This window comes from Nerophis ophidion, linkage group LG13, assembly GCF_033978795.1.
Source record: "Nerophis ophidion isolate RoL-2023_Sa linkage group LG13, RoL_Noph_v1.0, whole genome shotgun sequence".
In the NCBI taxonomy this organism is placed as follows: Eukaryota; Metazoa; Chordata; class Actinopteri; order Syngnathiformes; family Syngnathidae; genus Nerophis; species Nerophis ophidion.
This window is the reverse complement of record NC_084623.1, coordinates 26534144-26547864: the sequence shown is the minus strand read 5'-3', so window position 1 is coordinate 26547864 and position 13721 is coordinate 26534144. Positions and strand designations below refer to the sequence as shown.

The 13721-nt window shown below is 46.3% G+C and overlaps 28 pseudogenes; all 28 read right to left on the bottom strand.

The window, feature by feature from the left end:
* Positions 1-218: 218 nt before the first annotated feature.
* Positions 219-337, bottom strand: LOC133565959 (5S ribosomal RNA; annotated as a pseudogene).
* Positions 338-703: 366 nt separating this feature from the next.
* On the bottom strand, positions 704-822 carry LOC133565642 (5S ribosomal RNA; annotated as a pseudogene).
* A 364-nt stretch (positions 823-1186) lies between these two features.
* Positions 1187-1305, bottom strand: LOC133566106 (5S ribosomal RNA; annotated as a pseudogene).
* A 364-nt stretch (positions 1306-1669) lies between these two features.
* Positions 1670-1788, bottom strand: LOC133565946 (5S ribosomal RNA; annotated as a pseudogene).
* Positions 1789-2152: 364 nt separating this feature from the next.
* Positions 2153-2271, bottom strand: LOC133566076 (5S ribosomal RNA; annotated as a pseudogene).
* Positions 2272-2639: 368 nt separating this feature from the next.
* Positions 2640-2758, bottom strand: LOC133566548 (5S ribosomal RNA; annotated as a pseudogene).
* A 364-nt stretch (positions 2759-3122) lies between these two features.
* LOC133566104 (5S ribosomal RNA) lies at positions 3123-3241 on the bottom strand (annotated as a pseudogene).
* A 364-nt stretch (positions 3242-3605) lies between these two features.
* LOC133565934 (5S ribosomal RNA) lies at positions 3606-3724 on the bottom strand (annotated as a pseudogene).
* Positions 3725-4088: 364 nt separating this feature from the next.
* On the bottom strand, positions 4089-4207 carry LOC133565431 (5S ribosomal RNA; annotated as a pseudogene).
* A 368-nt stretch (positions 4208-4575) lies between these two features.
* On the bottom strand, positions 4576-4694 carry LOC133566547 (5S ribosomal RNA; annotated as a pseudogene).
* Positions 4695-5058: 364 nt separating this feature from the next.
* On the bottom strand, positions 5059-5177 carry LOC133567205 (5S ribosomal RNA; annotated as a pseudogene).
* A 364-nt stretch (positions 5178-5541) lies between these two features.
* On the bottom strand, positions 5542-5660 carry LOC133565854 (5S ribosomal RNA; annotated as a pseudogene).
* A 364-nt stretch (positions 5661-6024) lies between these two features.
* On the bottom strand, positions 6025-6143 carry LOC133566108 (5S ribosomal RNA; annotated as a pseudogene).
* A 368-nt stretch (positions 6144-6511) lies between these two features.
* Positions 6512-6630, bottom strand: LOC133566029 (5S ribosomal RNA; annotated as a pseudogene).
* Positions 6631-6994: 364 nt separating this feature from the next.
* LOC133566506 (5S ribosomal RNA) lies at positions 6995-7113 on the bottom strand (annotated as a pseudogene).
* A 372-nt stretch (positions 7114-7485) lies between these two features.
* LOC133565295 (5S ribosomal RNA) lies at positions 7486-7604 on the bottom strand (annotated as a pseudogene).
* A 364-nt stretch (positions 7605-7968) lies between these two features.
* Positions 7969-8087, bottom strand: LOC133567758 (5S ribosomal RNA; annotated as a pseudogene).
* Positions 8088-8455: 368 nt separating this feature from the next.
* On the bottom strand, positions 8456-8574 carry LOC133566326 (5S ribosomal RNA; annotated as a pseudogene).
* A 364-nt stretch (positions 8575-8938) lies between these two features.
* Positions 8939-9057, bottom strand: LOC133567687 (5S ribosomal RNA; annotated as a pseudogene).
* Positions 9058-9425: 368 nt separating this feature from the next.
* Positions 9426-9544, bottom strand: LOC133566294 (5S ribosomal RNA; annotated as a pseudogene).
* Positions 9545-9907: 363 nt separating this feature from the next.
* Positions 9908-10026, bottom strand: LOC133566571 (5S ribosomal RNA; annotated as a pseudogene).
* Positions 10027-10394: 368 nt separating this feature from the next.
* On the bottom strand, positions 10395-10513 carry LOC133566256 (5S ribosomal RNA; annotated as a pseudogene).
* Positions 10514-10878: 365 nt separating this feature from the next.
* LOC133565749 (5S ribosomal RNA) lies at positions 10879-10997 on the bottom strand (annotated as a pseudogene).
* Positions 10998-11361: 364 nt separating this feature from the next.
* On the bottom strand, positions 11362-11480 carry LOC133567160 (5S ribosomal RNA; annotated as a pseudogene).
* Positions 11481-11848: 368 nt separating this feature from the next.
* LOC133566637 (5S ribosomal RNA) lies at positions 11849-11967 on the bottom strand (annotated as a pseudogene).
* Positions 11968-12331: 364 nt separating this feature from the next.
* On the bottom strand, positions 12332-12450 carry LOC133567366 (5S ribosomal RNA; annotated as a pseudogene).
* Positions 12451-12815: 365 nt separating this feature from the next.
* Positions 12816-12934, bottom strand: LOC133565382 (5S ribosomal RNA; annotated as a pseudogene).
* Positions 12935-13298: 364 nt separating this feature from the next.
* LOC133565641 (5S ribosomal RNA) lies at positions 13299-13417 on the bottom strand (annotated as a pseudogene).
* Positions 13418-13721: the final 304 nt, after the last annotated feature.

Genomic DNA, 13721 nt, shown 5'->3' with positions numbered 1-13721 from the left:
GAAGTGCCTTGAGGCACATGGGTCACTGTTGGCGACACTGCAAATCTTGCTATAAATTTCAGACCGAGTCAAAACTAAACAAACATGTTTTGGGTGGAGACCAGCGGTTTGTTTGGACGAGCATAATGTAGCGTTTTGACAAGTGTGGCAAATATCTATAGCCATTGTGAAAAAAACAAAAGGGAGAAAGTGCGCCCTATACTGGTAGCATCGCTAAAAGCCTACAGCACCTGGTATTCCTAGGCAGTCTCCCAACCAAGTACTAAACAGGCCAGACCCAGCTTAGCTTCCGAGATCAGACGAGATCGGGCGATCTTCGGGTAGTATGGCCGTAAGCCGAGAGGCAGTCCTCAGAATTCAATTTTTAAATGTGGCAAGCTGGTTGACAGGACCTTTCTGCAATGAGCGACACGTGTGTGATACAATAATCACTGCTCTTTTTCTCAGCCTATGTAACTCTTACGACTTTTGCCCCACTGTTAGCACTGAAGTGCCTTGAGGCACGTGGGTCACTGTTGGCGACACTGCAAATCTTGCTATAAATTTCAGACCGAGTCAAAACTAAACATGTTTTGGGTGGAGACCAGCGTTTTGTTTGGACGAGCATAATGTAGCGTTTTGACAAATGTGTGGCAAGTATCTATAGCCATTGTGACAAAAACTAAAGGGAGAAAGTGCGCCCTATACTGGGAGCATCGCTAAAAGCCTACAGCACCTGGTATTCCTAGGCAGTCTCCCATCCAAGTACTAACCAGGCCAGACCCAGCTTAGCTTCCGAGATCAGACGAGATCAGGCGATCTTCGGGTAGTATGGCCGTAAGCCGAGATGCAGTCCTCAGAATTCAATTTTTAAATGTGGCAAGCTGGTTGACAGGACCTTTCTGCAATGAGCTACACGTGTGTGATACAATAATCACTGCTCTTTTTCTCAGCCTATGTAACTCTTTGGACTTTTGCCCCACTGTTAGCACTGAAGTGCCTTGAGGCACATGGGTCACTGTTGGCGACACTGCAAATCTTGCTATAAATTTCAGACCGAGTCAAAACTAAACATGTTTTGGGTGGAGACCAGCGTTTTGTTTGGACGAGCATAATGTAGCGTTTTGACAAGTGTGGCAAGTATCTATAGCCATTGTGAAAAAAACAAAAGGGAGAAAGTGCGCCCTATACTGGTAGCATCGCTAAAAGCTTACAGCACCTGGTATTCCTAGGCAGTCTCCCAACCAAGTACTAACCAGGCCAGACCCAGCTTATCTTCCGAGATCAGACGAGATGGGGCGATCTTCGGGTAGTATGGCCGTAAGCCGAGAGGCAGTCCTCAGAATTTAATTTTTAAATGTGGCAAGCTGGTTGACAGGACCTTTCTGCAATGAGCTACACGTGTGTGATACAATAATCACTGCTCTTTTTCTCAGCCTATGTAACTCTTTGGACTTTTGCCCCACTGTTAGCACTGAAGTGCCTTGAGGCACATGGGTCACTGTTGGCGACACTGCAAATCTTGCTATAAATTTCAGACCGAGTCAAAACCAAACATGTTTTGGTTGGAGACCAGCGTTTTGTTTGGACGAGCATAATGTAGCGTTTTGACAAGTGTGGCAAGTATCTATAGCCATTGTGAAAAAAACAAAAGGGAGAAAGTGCGCCCTATACTGGTAGCATCGCTAAAAGCTTACAGCACCTGGTATTCCTAGGCAGTCTCCCAACCAAGTACTAACCAGGCCAGACCCAGCTTAGCTTCCGAGATCAGACGAGATCGGGCGATCTTCGGGTAGTATGGCCGTAAGCCGAAAGGCAGTCCTCAGAATTCAATTTTTAAATGTGGCAAGCTGGTTGACAGGACCTTTCTGCAATGAGCTACACGTGTGTGATACAATAATCACTGCTCTTTTTCTCAGCCTATGTAACTCTTTGGACTTTTGCCCCACTGTTAGCACTGAAGTGCCTTGAGGCACATGGGTGACTGTTGGCGACACTGCAAATCTTGCTATAAATTTCAGACCGAGTCAAAACTAAACTTGTTTTGGGTGGAGACCAGCGTTTTGTTTGGACGAGCATAATGTAGCGTTTTGACAAGTGTGGCAAGTATCAATAGCCATTGTGACAAAAACAAAAGGGAGAAAGTGCGCCCTATACTGGTAGCATCGCTAAAAGCCTACAGCACCTGGTATTCCTAGGCAGTCTCCCAACCAAGTACTAAACAGGCCAGACCCAGCTTAGCTTCCGAGATCAGACGAGATCGGGCGATCTTCGGGCAGTATGGCCGTAAGCCGAGAGGCAGTCCTCAGAATTCAATTTTTAAATGTGGCAAGCTGGTTGACAGGACCTTTCTGCAATGAGCTACACGTGTGTGATACAATAATCACTGCTCTTTTTCTCAGCCTATGTAACTCTTTGGACTTTTGCCCCAATGTTAGCACTGAAGTGCCTTGAGGCACATGGGTCACTGTTGGCGACACTGCAAATCTTGCTATAAATTTCAGACCGAGTCAAAACTAAACAAACATGTTTTGGGTGGAGACCAGCGGTTTGTTTGGACGAGCATAATGTAGCGTTTTGACAAGTGTGGCAAATATCTATAGCCATTGTGAAAAAAACAAAAGGGAGAAAGTGCGCCCTATACTGGTAGCATCGCTAAAAGCCTACAGCACCTGGTATTCCTAGGCAGTCTCCCAACCAAGTACTAACCAGGCCAGACCCAGCTTAGCTTCCGAGATTTGACGAGATCGGGCGATCTTCGGGTAGTATGGCCGTAAGCCGAGAGGCAGTCCTCAGAATTCAATTTTTAAATGTGGCAAGCTGGTTGACAGGACCTTTCTGCAATGAGCTACACGTGTGTGATACAATAATCACTGCTCTTTTTCTCAGCCTATGTAACTCTTTGGACTTTTGCCCCACTGTTAGCACTGAAGTGCCTTGAGGCACATGGGTCACTGTTGGCGACACTGCAAATCTTGCTATAAATTTCAGACCGAGTCAAAACTAAACATGTTTTGGGTGGAGACCAGCGTTTTGTTTGGACGAGCATAATGTAGCGTTTTGACAAGTGTGGCAAGTATCTATAGCCATTGTGAAAAAAACAAAAGGGAGAAAGTGCGCCCTATACTGGTAGCATCGCTAAAAGCTTACAGCACCTGGTATTCCTAGGCAGTCTCCCAACCAAGTACTAACCAGGCCAGACCCAGCTTATCTTCCGAGATCAGACGAGATGGGGCGATCTTCGGGTAGTATGGCCGTAAGCCGAGAGGCAGTCCTCAGAATTAAATTTTTAAATGTGGCAAGCTGGTTGACAGGACCTTTCTGCAATGAGCTACACGTGTGTGATACAATAATCACTGCTCTTTTTCTCAGCCTATGTAACTCTTTGGACTTTTGCCCCACTGTTAGCACTGAAGTGCCTTGAGGCACATGGGTCACTGTTGGCGACACTGCAAATCTTGCTATAAATTTCAGACCGAGTCAAAACCAAACATGTTTTGGTTGGAGACCAGCGTTTTGTTTGGACGAGCATAATGTAGCATTTTGACAAGTGTGGCAAGTATCTATAGCCATTGTGAAAAAAACAAAAGGGAGAAAGTGCGCCCTATACTGGTAGCATCGCTAAAAGCTTACAGCACCTGGTATTCCTAGGCAGTCTCCCAACCAAGTACTAACCAGGCCAGACCCAGCTTAGCTTCCGAGATCAGACGAGATCGGGCGATCTTCGGGTAGTATGGCCGTAAGCCGAAAGGCAGTCCTCAGAATTCAATTTTTAAATGTGGCAAGCTGGTTGACAGGACCTTTCTGCAATGAGCTACACGTGTGTGATACAATAATCACTGCTCTTTTTCTCAGCCTATGTAACTCTTTGGACTTTTGCCCCACTGTTAGCACTGAAGTGCCTTGAGGCACATGGGTCACTGTTGGCGACACTGCAAATCTTGCTATAAATTTCAGACCGAGTCAAAACTAAACTTGTTTTGGGTGGAGACCAGCGTTTTGTTTGGACGAGCATAATGTAGCGTTTTGACAAGTGTGGCAAGTATCAATAGCCATTGTGACAAAAACAAAAGGGAGAAAGTGCGCCCTATACTGGTAGCATCGCTAAAAGCCTACAGCACCTGGTATTCCTAGGCAGTCTCCCAACCAAGTACTAACCAGGCCAGACCCAGCTTAGCTTCCGAGATCAGACGAGATCGGGCGATCTTCGGGCAGTATGGCCGTAAGCCGAGAGGCAGTCCTCAGAATTCAATTTTTAAATGTGGCAAGCTGGTTGACAGGACCTTTCTGCAATGAGCTACACGTGTGTGATACAATAATCACTGCTCTTTTTCTCAGCCTATGTAACTCTTTGGACTTTTGCCCCAATGTTAGCACTGAAGTGCCTTGAGGCACATGGGTCACTGTTGGCGACACTGCAAATCTTGCTATAAATTTCAGACCGAGTCAAAACTAAACAAACATGTTTTGGGTGGAGACCAGCGGTTTGTTTGGACGAGCATAATGTAGCGTTTTGACAAGTGTGGCAAATATCTATAGCCATTGTGAAAAAAACAAAAGGGAGAAAGTGCGCCCTATACTGGTAGCATCGCTAAAAGCCTACAGCACCTGGTATTCCTAGGCAGTCTCCCAACCAAGTACTAACCAGGCCAGACCCAGCTTAGCTTCCGAGATTTGACGAGATCGGGCGATCTTCGGGTAGTATGGCCGTAAGCCGAGAGGCAGTCCTCAGAATTCAATTTTTAAATGTGGCAAGCTGGTTGACAGGACCTTTCTGCAATGAGCTACACGTGTGTGATACAATAATCACTGCTCTTTTTCTCAGCCTATGTAACTCTTTGGACTTTTGCCCCACTGTTAGCACTGAAGTGCCTTGAGGCACATGGGTCACTGTTGGCGACACTGCAAATCTTGCTATAAATTTCAGACCGAGTCAAAACTAAACTTGTTTTGGGTGGAGACCAGCGTTTTGTTTGGACGAGCATAATGTAGCGTTTTGACAAGTGTGGCAAGTATCTATAGCCATTGTGACAAAAACAAAAGGGAGAAAGTGCGCCCTATACTGGGAGCATCGCTAAAAGCCTACAGCACCTGGTATTCCTAGGCAGTCTCCCATCCAAGTACTAAGCAGGCCAGACCCAGCTTAGCTTCCGAGATTTGACGAGATCAGGCGATCTTCGGGTAGTATGGCCGTAAGCCGAGAGGCAGTCCTCAGAATTCAATTTTTAAATGTGGCAAGCTGGTTGACAGGACCTTTCTGCAATGAGCTACACGTGTGTGATACAATAATCACTGCTCTTTTTCTCAGCCTATGTAACTCTTTGGACTTTTGCCCCACTGTTAGCACTGAAGTGCCTTGAGGCACATGGGTCACTGTTGGCGACACTGCAAATCTTGCTATAAATTTCAGACCGAGTCAAAACTAAACTTGTTTTGGGTGGAGACCAGCGTTTTGTTTGGACGAGCATAATGTAGCGTTTTGACAAGTGTGGCAAGTATCTATAGCCATTGTGACAAAAACAAAAGGGAGAAAGTGCGCCCTATACTGGGAGCATCGCTAAAAGCCTACAGCACCTGGTATTCCTAGGCAGTCTCCCATCCAAGTACTAACCAGGCCGGACCCAGCTTAGCTTCCGAGATCAGACGAGATCGGGGGATCTTCGGGTAGTATGGCCGTAAACCGAGAGGCAGTCCTCAGAATTCAATTTTTGAATGTGGCAAGCTGGTTGACAGGACCTTTCTGCAATGAGCTACACGTGTGTGATACAATAATCACTGCTCTTTTTCTCAGCCTATGTAACTCTTTGGACTTTTGCTCCACTGTTAGCACTGAAGTGCCTTGAGGCACATGGGTCACTGTTGGCGACACTGGAAATCTTGCTATAAATTTCAGACCGAGTCAAAACTAAACTTGTTTTGGGTGGAGAACAGCGTTTTGTTTGGACGAGCATAATGTAGCGTTTTGACAAGTGTGGCAAGTATCTATAGCCATTGTGACAAAAACAAAAGGGAGAAAGTGCCCCCTATACTGGGAGCATCGCTAAAAGCCTACAGCACCTGGTATTCCTAGGCAGTCTCCCATCCAAGTACTAACCAGGCCAGACCCAGCTTAGCTTCCGAGATCAGACGAGATCAGGCGATCTTCGGGCAGTATAGCCGTAAGCCGAGAGGCAGTCCTCAGAATTCAATTTTTAAATGTGGCAAGCTGGTTGACAGGACCTTTCTGCAATGAGCTACACGTGTGTGATACAATAATCACTGCTCTTTTTCTCAGCCTATGTAACCCTTTGGACTTTTGCCCCAATGTTAGCACTGAAGTGCCTTGAGGCACATGGGTCACTGTTGGCGACACTGCAAATCTTGCTATAAATTTCAGACCGAGTCAAAACTAAACAAACATGTTTTGGGTGGAGACCAGCGGTTTGTTTGGACGAGCATAATGTAGCGTTTTGACAAGTGTGGCAAATATCTATAGCCATTGTGAAAAAAACAAAAGGGAGAAAGTGCGCCCTATACTGGTAGCATCGCTAAAAGCCTACAGCACCTGGTATTCCTAGGCAGTCTCCCAACCAAGTACTAACCAGGCCAGACCCAGCTTAGCTTCCGAGATCAGACGAGATCGGGCGATCTTCGGGTAGTATGGCCGTAAGACGAGAGGCAGTCCTCAGAATTCAATTTTTAAATGTGCCAATCTGGTTGACAGGACCTTCCTGCAATGAGCTACACGTGTGTGATACAATAATCACTGCTCTTTTTCTCAGCCTATGTAACTCTTACGACTTTTGCCCCACTGTTAGCACTGAAGTGCCTTGAGGCACATGGGTCACTATTGGCGACACTGCAAATCTTGCTATAAATTTCAGACCGATTCAAAACTAAACATGTTTTGGGTGGAGACCAGAGTTTTGTTTGGACGAGCATAATGTAGCGTTTTGACAAGTGTGGCAAGTATCTATAGCCATTGTGACAAAAACAAAAGGGAGAAAGTGCGCCCTATACTGGGAGCATCGCTAAAAGCCTACACTACCTGGTATTCCTAGGAAGTCTCCCATCCAAGTACTAACCAGGCCGGACCCAGCTTATCTTCCGAGATCAGACGAGATCGGGGGATCTTCGGGTAGTATGGCCGTAAGCCGAGAGGCAGGCCTCAGAATTAAATTTTTAAATGTGGCAAGCTGGTTGACAGGACCTTTCTGCAATGAGCTACACGTGTGTGATACAATAATCACTGCTCTTTTTCTTAGTTTCTCAGCCTATGTAACTCTTTGGACTTTTGCCCCACTGTTAGCACTGAAGTGCCTTGAGGCACATGGGTCACTGTTGGCGACACTGCAAATCTTGCTATAAATTTCAGACCGAGTCAAAACTAAACTTGTTTTGGGTGGAGACCAGCGTTTTGTTTGGACGAGCATAATGTAGCGTTTTGACAAGTGTGGCAAGTATCAATAGGCATTGTGACAAAAACAAAAGGGAGAAAGTGCGCCCTATACTGGGAGCATCGCTAAAAGCCTACAGCACCTGGTATTCCTAGGCAGTCTCCCAACCAAGTACTAACCAGGCCAGACCCAGCTTAGCTTCCGAGATCAGACGAGATCGGGCGATCTTCGGGTAGTATGGCCGTAAGCCGAGAGGCAGTCCTCAGAATCCAATTTTTAAATGTGGCAAGCTGGTTGACAGGAACTTTCTGCAATGAGCTACACGTGTGTGATACAATAATCACTGCTCTTTTTCTCAGCCTATGTAACTCTTTGGACTTTTGCCCCACTGTTAGCACTGAAGTGCCTTGAGGCACATGGGTCACTGTTGGCGACACTGGAAATCTTGCTATAAATTTCAGACCGAGTCAAAACTAAACATGTTTTGGGTGGAGACCAGCGTTTTGTTTGGACGAGCATCATGTAGCGTTTTGACAAGTGTGGCAAGTATCTATAGCCATTGTGACAAAAACAAAAGGGAGAAATTGCGCCCTATACTGGGAGCATCGCTAAAAGCCTACAGCACCTGGTATTCCTAGGCAGTCTCCCATCCAAGTACTAACCAGGCCAGACCCAGCTTAGCTTCCGAGATCAGACGAGATCGGGCGATCTTCGGGCAGTATGGCCGTAAGCCGAGAGGCAGTCCTCAGAATTCAATTTTTACATGTGGCAAGCTGGTTGACAGGACCTTTCTGCAATGAGCTACACGTGTGTGATACAATAATCACTGCTCTTTTTCTCAGCCTATGTAACTCTTTGGACTTTTGCCCCAATGTTAGCACTGAAGTGCCTTGAGGCACATGGGTCACTGTTGGCGACACTGCAAATCTTGCTATAAATTTCAGACCGAGTCAAAACTAAACAAACATGTTTTGGGTGGAGACCAGCGGTTTGTTTGGACGAGCATAATGTAGCGTTTTGACAAGTGTGGCAAATATCTATAGCCATTGTGAAAAAAACAAAAGGGAGAAAGTGTGCCCTATACTGGTAGCATCGCTAAAAGCCTACAGCACCTGGTATTCCTAGGCAGTCTCCCAACCAAGTACTAACCAGGACAGACCCAGCTTAGCTTCCGAGATCAGACGAGATCGGGCGATCTTCGGGTAGTATGGCCGTAAGCCGAGAGGCAGTCCTCAGAATTCAATTTTTAAATGTGGCAAGCTGGTTGACAGGACCTTTCTGCAATGAGTTACACGTGTGTGATACAATAATCACTGCTCTTTTTCTCAGCCTATGTACCTCTTACGACTTTTGCCCCACTGTTAGCACTGAAGTGCCTTGAGGCACATGGGTCACTATTGGCGACACTGCAAATCTTGCTATAAATTTCAGACCGAGTCAAAACTAAACATGTTTTGGGTGGAGACCAGCGTTTTGTTTGGACGAGCATAATGTAGCGTTTTGACAAGTGTGGCAAGTATCTATAGCCATTGTGACAAAAACAAAAGGGAGAAAGTGCGCCCTATACTGGGAGCATCGCTAAAAGCCTACAGCACCTGGTATTCCTAGGCAGTCTCCCATCCAAGTACTAACCAGGCCAGACCCAGCTTAGCTTCCGAGATCAGACGAGATCGGGCGATCTTCGGGTAGTATGGCCGTAAGCCGAGAGGCAGTCCTCAGAATTAAATTTTTAAATGTGGCAAGCTGGTTGACAGGACCTTTCTGCAATGAGCTACACGTGTGTGATACAATAATCACTGCTCTTTTTCTCAGCCTATGTAACTCTTTGGACTTTTGCCCCACTGTTAGCACTGAAGTGCCTTGAGGCACATGGGTCACTGTTGGCGACACTGCAAATCTTGCTATAAATTTCAGACCGAGTCAAAACTAAACAAACATGTTTTGGGTGGAGACCAGCGGTTTGTTTGGGCGAGCATAATGTAGCGTTTTGACAAGTGTGGCAAGTATCTATAGCCATTGTGAAAAAAACAAAAGGGAGAAAGTGCGCCCTATACTGGTAGCATCGCTAAAAGCCTACAGCACCTGGTATTCCTAGGCAGTCTCCCAACCAAGTACTAACCAGGCCAGACCCAGCTTAGCTTCCGAGATCAGACGAGATCGGGCGATCTTCGGGTAGTATGGCCGTGAGCCGAGAGGCAGGCCTCAGAATTAAATTTTTAAATGTGGCAAGCTGGTTGACAGGACCTTTCTGCATTGAGCTACACGTGTGTGATACAATAATCACTGCTCTTTTCTCAGCTTATGTATCTCTTTGGACTTTTGCCCCACTGTTAGCACTGAAGTGCCTTGAGGCACATGGGTGACTGTTGGCGACACTGCAAATCTTGCTATAAATTTCAGACCGAGTCAAAACTAAACATGTTTTGGGTGGAGACCAGCGTTTTGTTTGGACGAGCATAATGTAGCGTTTTGACAAGTGTGGCAAGTATCTATAGCCATTGTGACAAAAACAAAAGGGAGAAAGTGCGCCCTATACTGGGAGCATCGCTAAAAACCTACGGTACCTGGTATTCCTAGGCAGTCTCCCATCCAAGTACTAAACAGGCCAGACCCAGCTTAGCTTCCGAGATCAGACGAGATCGGGCGATCTTCGGGTAGTATGGCCGTAAGCCGAGAGGCAGTCCTCAGAATTCAATTTTTAAATGTGGCAAGCTGGTTGACAGGACCTTTCTGCAATGAGCTACACGTGTGTGATACAATAATCAAAGCTCTTTTTCTCAGCCTATGTATCTCTTTGGACTTTTGCCCCACTGTTAGCACTGACGTGCCTTGAGGCACATGGGTCACTGTTGGCGACACTGCAAATCTTGCTATAAATTTCAGACCGAGTCCAAACTAAACAAACATGTTTTGGGTGGAGACCAGCGGTTTGTTTGGACGAGCATAATGTAGCGTTTTGACAAGTGTGGCAAGTATCTCTAGCCATTGTGACAAAAACAAAAGGGAGAAAGTGCGCCCTATACTGGGAGCATCGCTAAAAGCCTACAGCACCTGGTATTCCTAGGCAGTCTCCCATCCAAGTACTAACCAGGCCAGACCCAGCTTAGCATCCGAGCTCAGACGAGATCGGGCGATCTTCGGGTAGTATGGCCGTAAGCCGAGACGCAGTCCTCAGACTTCAATTTTTAAATGTGGCAAGCTGGTTGACAGGACCTTTCTGCAATGAGCTACACGTGTGTGATACAATAATCACTGCTCTTTTTCCCAGCCTATGTAACTCTTTGGACTTTTGCCCCACTGTTAGCACTGAAGTGCCTTGAGGCACATGGGTCACTGTTGGCGACACTGCAAATCTTGCTATAAATTTCAGACCGAATCAAAACTAAACATTTTTTGGGTGGAGACCAGTGTTTTGTTTGGACAAGCATAAACGTAGCGTTTTGACAAGTGTGGCAAGTATCTATAGCCATTGTGACAAAAACAAAAGGGAGAAAGTGCGCCATATACTGGGAGCATCGCTAAAAGCCTACAGCACCTGGTATTCCTAGGCAGTCTCCCATCCAAGTACTAACCAGGCCAGACCCAACTTAGCTTCCGAGCTCAGACGAGATCGGGCGATCTTCGGGTAGTATGGCCGTAAGCCGAGACGCAGTCCTCAGACTTCAATTTTTAAATGTGGGAAGCTGGTTGACAGGACCTTTCTGCAATGAGCTACACGTGTGTGATACAATAATCACTACTCTTTTTCTCAGCCTATGTAACTCTTTGGACTTTTGCCCCACTGTTAGCACTGAAGTGCCTTGAGGCACATGGGTCACTGTTGGCGACACTGCAAATCTTGCTATAAATTTCAGACCGAGTCAAAACTAAACATGTTTTGGGTGGAGACCAGCGTTTTGTTTGGACGAGCATAATGTAGCGTTTTGACAAGTGTGGCAAGTATCTATAGCCATTGTGACAAAAACAAAAGGGAGAAAGTGCGCCCTATACTGGGAGCATCGCTAAACGCTTACAGGACCTGGTATTCCTAGGCAGTCTCCCATCCAAGTACTAACCAGGCCAGACCCAGCTTAGCTTCCTAGATCAGATGAGATCGGGCGATCTTCGGGTAGTATGGCCGTAAGCCGAGAGGCAGTCCTCAGAATTCAATTTTTAAATGTGGCAAGCTGGTTGACAGGACCTTTCTGCAATTAGCTACACGTGTGTGATACAATAATCACTGCTCTTTTTCTCAGCCTATGTAACTCTTTGGACTTTTGCCCCACTGTTAGCACTGAAGTGCCTTGAGGCACATGGGTCACTGTTGGCGACACTGCAAATCTTGCTATAAATTTCAGACCGAGTCAAAACTAAACAAACATGTTTTGGGTGGAGACCAGCGGTTTGTTTGGACGAGCATAATGTAGCGTTTTGACAAGTGTGGCAAGTATCTATAGCCATTTTGACGAAAACAAAAGTGATAAAGTGCGCCCTATACTGGGAGCATCGCTAAATGCCTACAGCACCTGGTATTCCTAGGCAGTCTCCCATCCAAGTACTAACCAGGCCAGATCCAGCTTAGCTTCCGAGATCAGACGAGATCGGGCAATCTTCGGGTAGTATGGCCGTAAGCCGAGAGGCAGTCCTCAGAATTCAATTTTTAAATGTGGCAAGCTGGTTGACAGGACCTTTCTGCAATGAGCTACACGTGTGTGATACAATAATCACTGCTCTTTTTCTCAGCCTATGTATCTCTTTGGACTTTTGCCCCACTGTTAGCACTGAAGTGCCTTGAGGCACATGGGTCACTGTTGGCGACACTGCAAATCTTGCTATAAATTTCAGACCGAGTCAAAACTAAACTTGTTTTGGGTGTAGAGCAGCGTTTTGTTTGGACGAGCATAATGTAGCGTTTTGACAAGTGTGGCAAGTATCTATAGCCATTGTGACAAAAACAAAAGGGAGAAAGTGCGCCCTATACTGGGAGCATCGCTAAAAGCCTACAGCGCCTGGTATTCCTAGGCAGTCTAACATCTAAGTACTAACCAGGCCGGACCCAGCTTAGCTTCCGAGATCAGACGAGATCGGGCGATCTTCAGGTAGTATGGCCGTAAGCCGAGACGCAGTCCTCAGAATTCAATTTTTAAATGTGGCAAGCTGGTTGACAGGACCTTTCTGCAATGAGCTACACGTGTGTGATACAATAATCACTGCTCTTTTTCTCAGCCTATGTAACTCTTTGGACTCTTGGCCCACTGTTAGCACTGAAGTGCCTTGAGGCACATGGGTGACTTTTGGCGACACTGCATATCTTGCTATAAATTTCAGACCGAGTCAAAACTAAACATGTTTTGGGTGGAGACCAGTGTTTTTTTTGGACGAGCATAAACGTAGCGTTTTGACAAGTTTGGCAAGTATCTATAGCCATTGTGACAAAAACAAAAGGGAGAAAGTGCGCCCTATACTGGGAGCATCGCTAAAAGCCTACAGCACCTGGTATTCCTAGGCAGTCTCCCATCCAAGTACTAACCAGGCCAGACCCAGCTTAGCTTCCGAGCTCAGACGAGATCGGGCGATCTTCGGGTAGTATGGCCGTAAGCCGAGACGCAGTCCTCAGACTTCAATTTTTAAATGTGGCAAGCTGGTTGACAGGACCTTTCTACAATGAGCTACACGTGTGTGATACAATAATCACTACTCTTTTTCTCAGCCTATGTAACTCTTTGGACTTTTGCCCCACTGTTAGCACTGAAGTGCCTTGAGGCACATGGGTCACTGTTGGCGACACTGCAAATCTTGCTATAAATTTCAGACCGAGTCAAAACTAAACATGTTTTGGGTGGAGACCAGCGTTTTGTTTGGACGAGCATAATGTAGCGTTTTGACAAGTGTGGCAAGTATCTATAGCCATTGTGACAAAAACAAAAGGGAGAAAGTGCGCCCTATACTGGGAGCATCGCTAAAAGCCTACAGCACCTGGTATTCCTAGGCAGTCTCCCATCCAAGTACTAACCAGGCCAGACCCAGCTTAGCTTCCGAGATCAGACGAGATCAGGCGATCTTCGGGTAGTATGGCCGTAAGCCGAGAGGGAGTCCTCAGAATTCAATTTTTAAATGTGGCAAGCTGGTTGACAGGACCTTTCTGCAATGAGCTACACGTGTGTGATACAATAATCACTGCTCTTTTTCTCAGCCTATGTAACTCTTTGGACTTTTGCCCCACTGTTAGCACTGAAGTGCCTTGAGGCACATGGGTCACTGTTGGCGACACTGCAAATCTTGCTATAAATTTCAGACCGAGTCAAAACTAAACAAACATGTTTTGGGTGGAGACCAGCGGTATGTTTGGACGAGCATAATGTAGCGTTATGACAAGTGTGGCAAGTA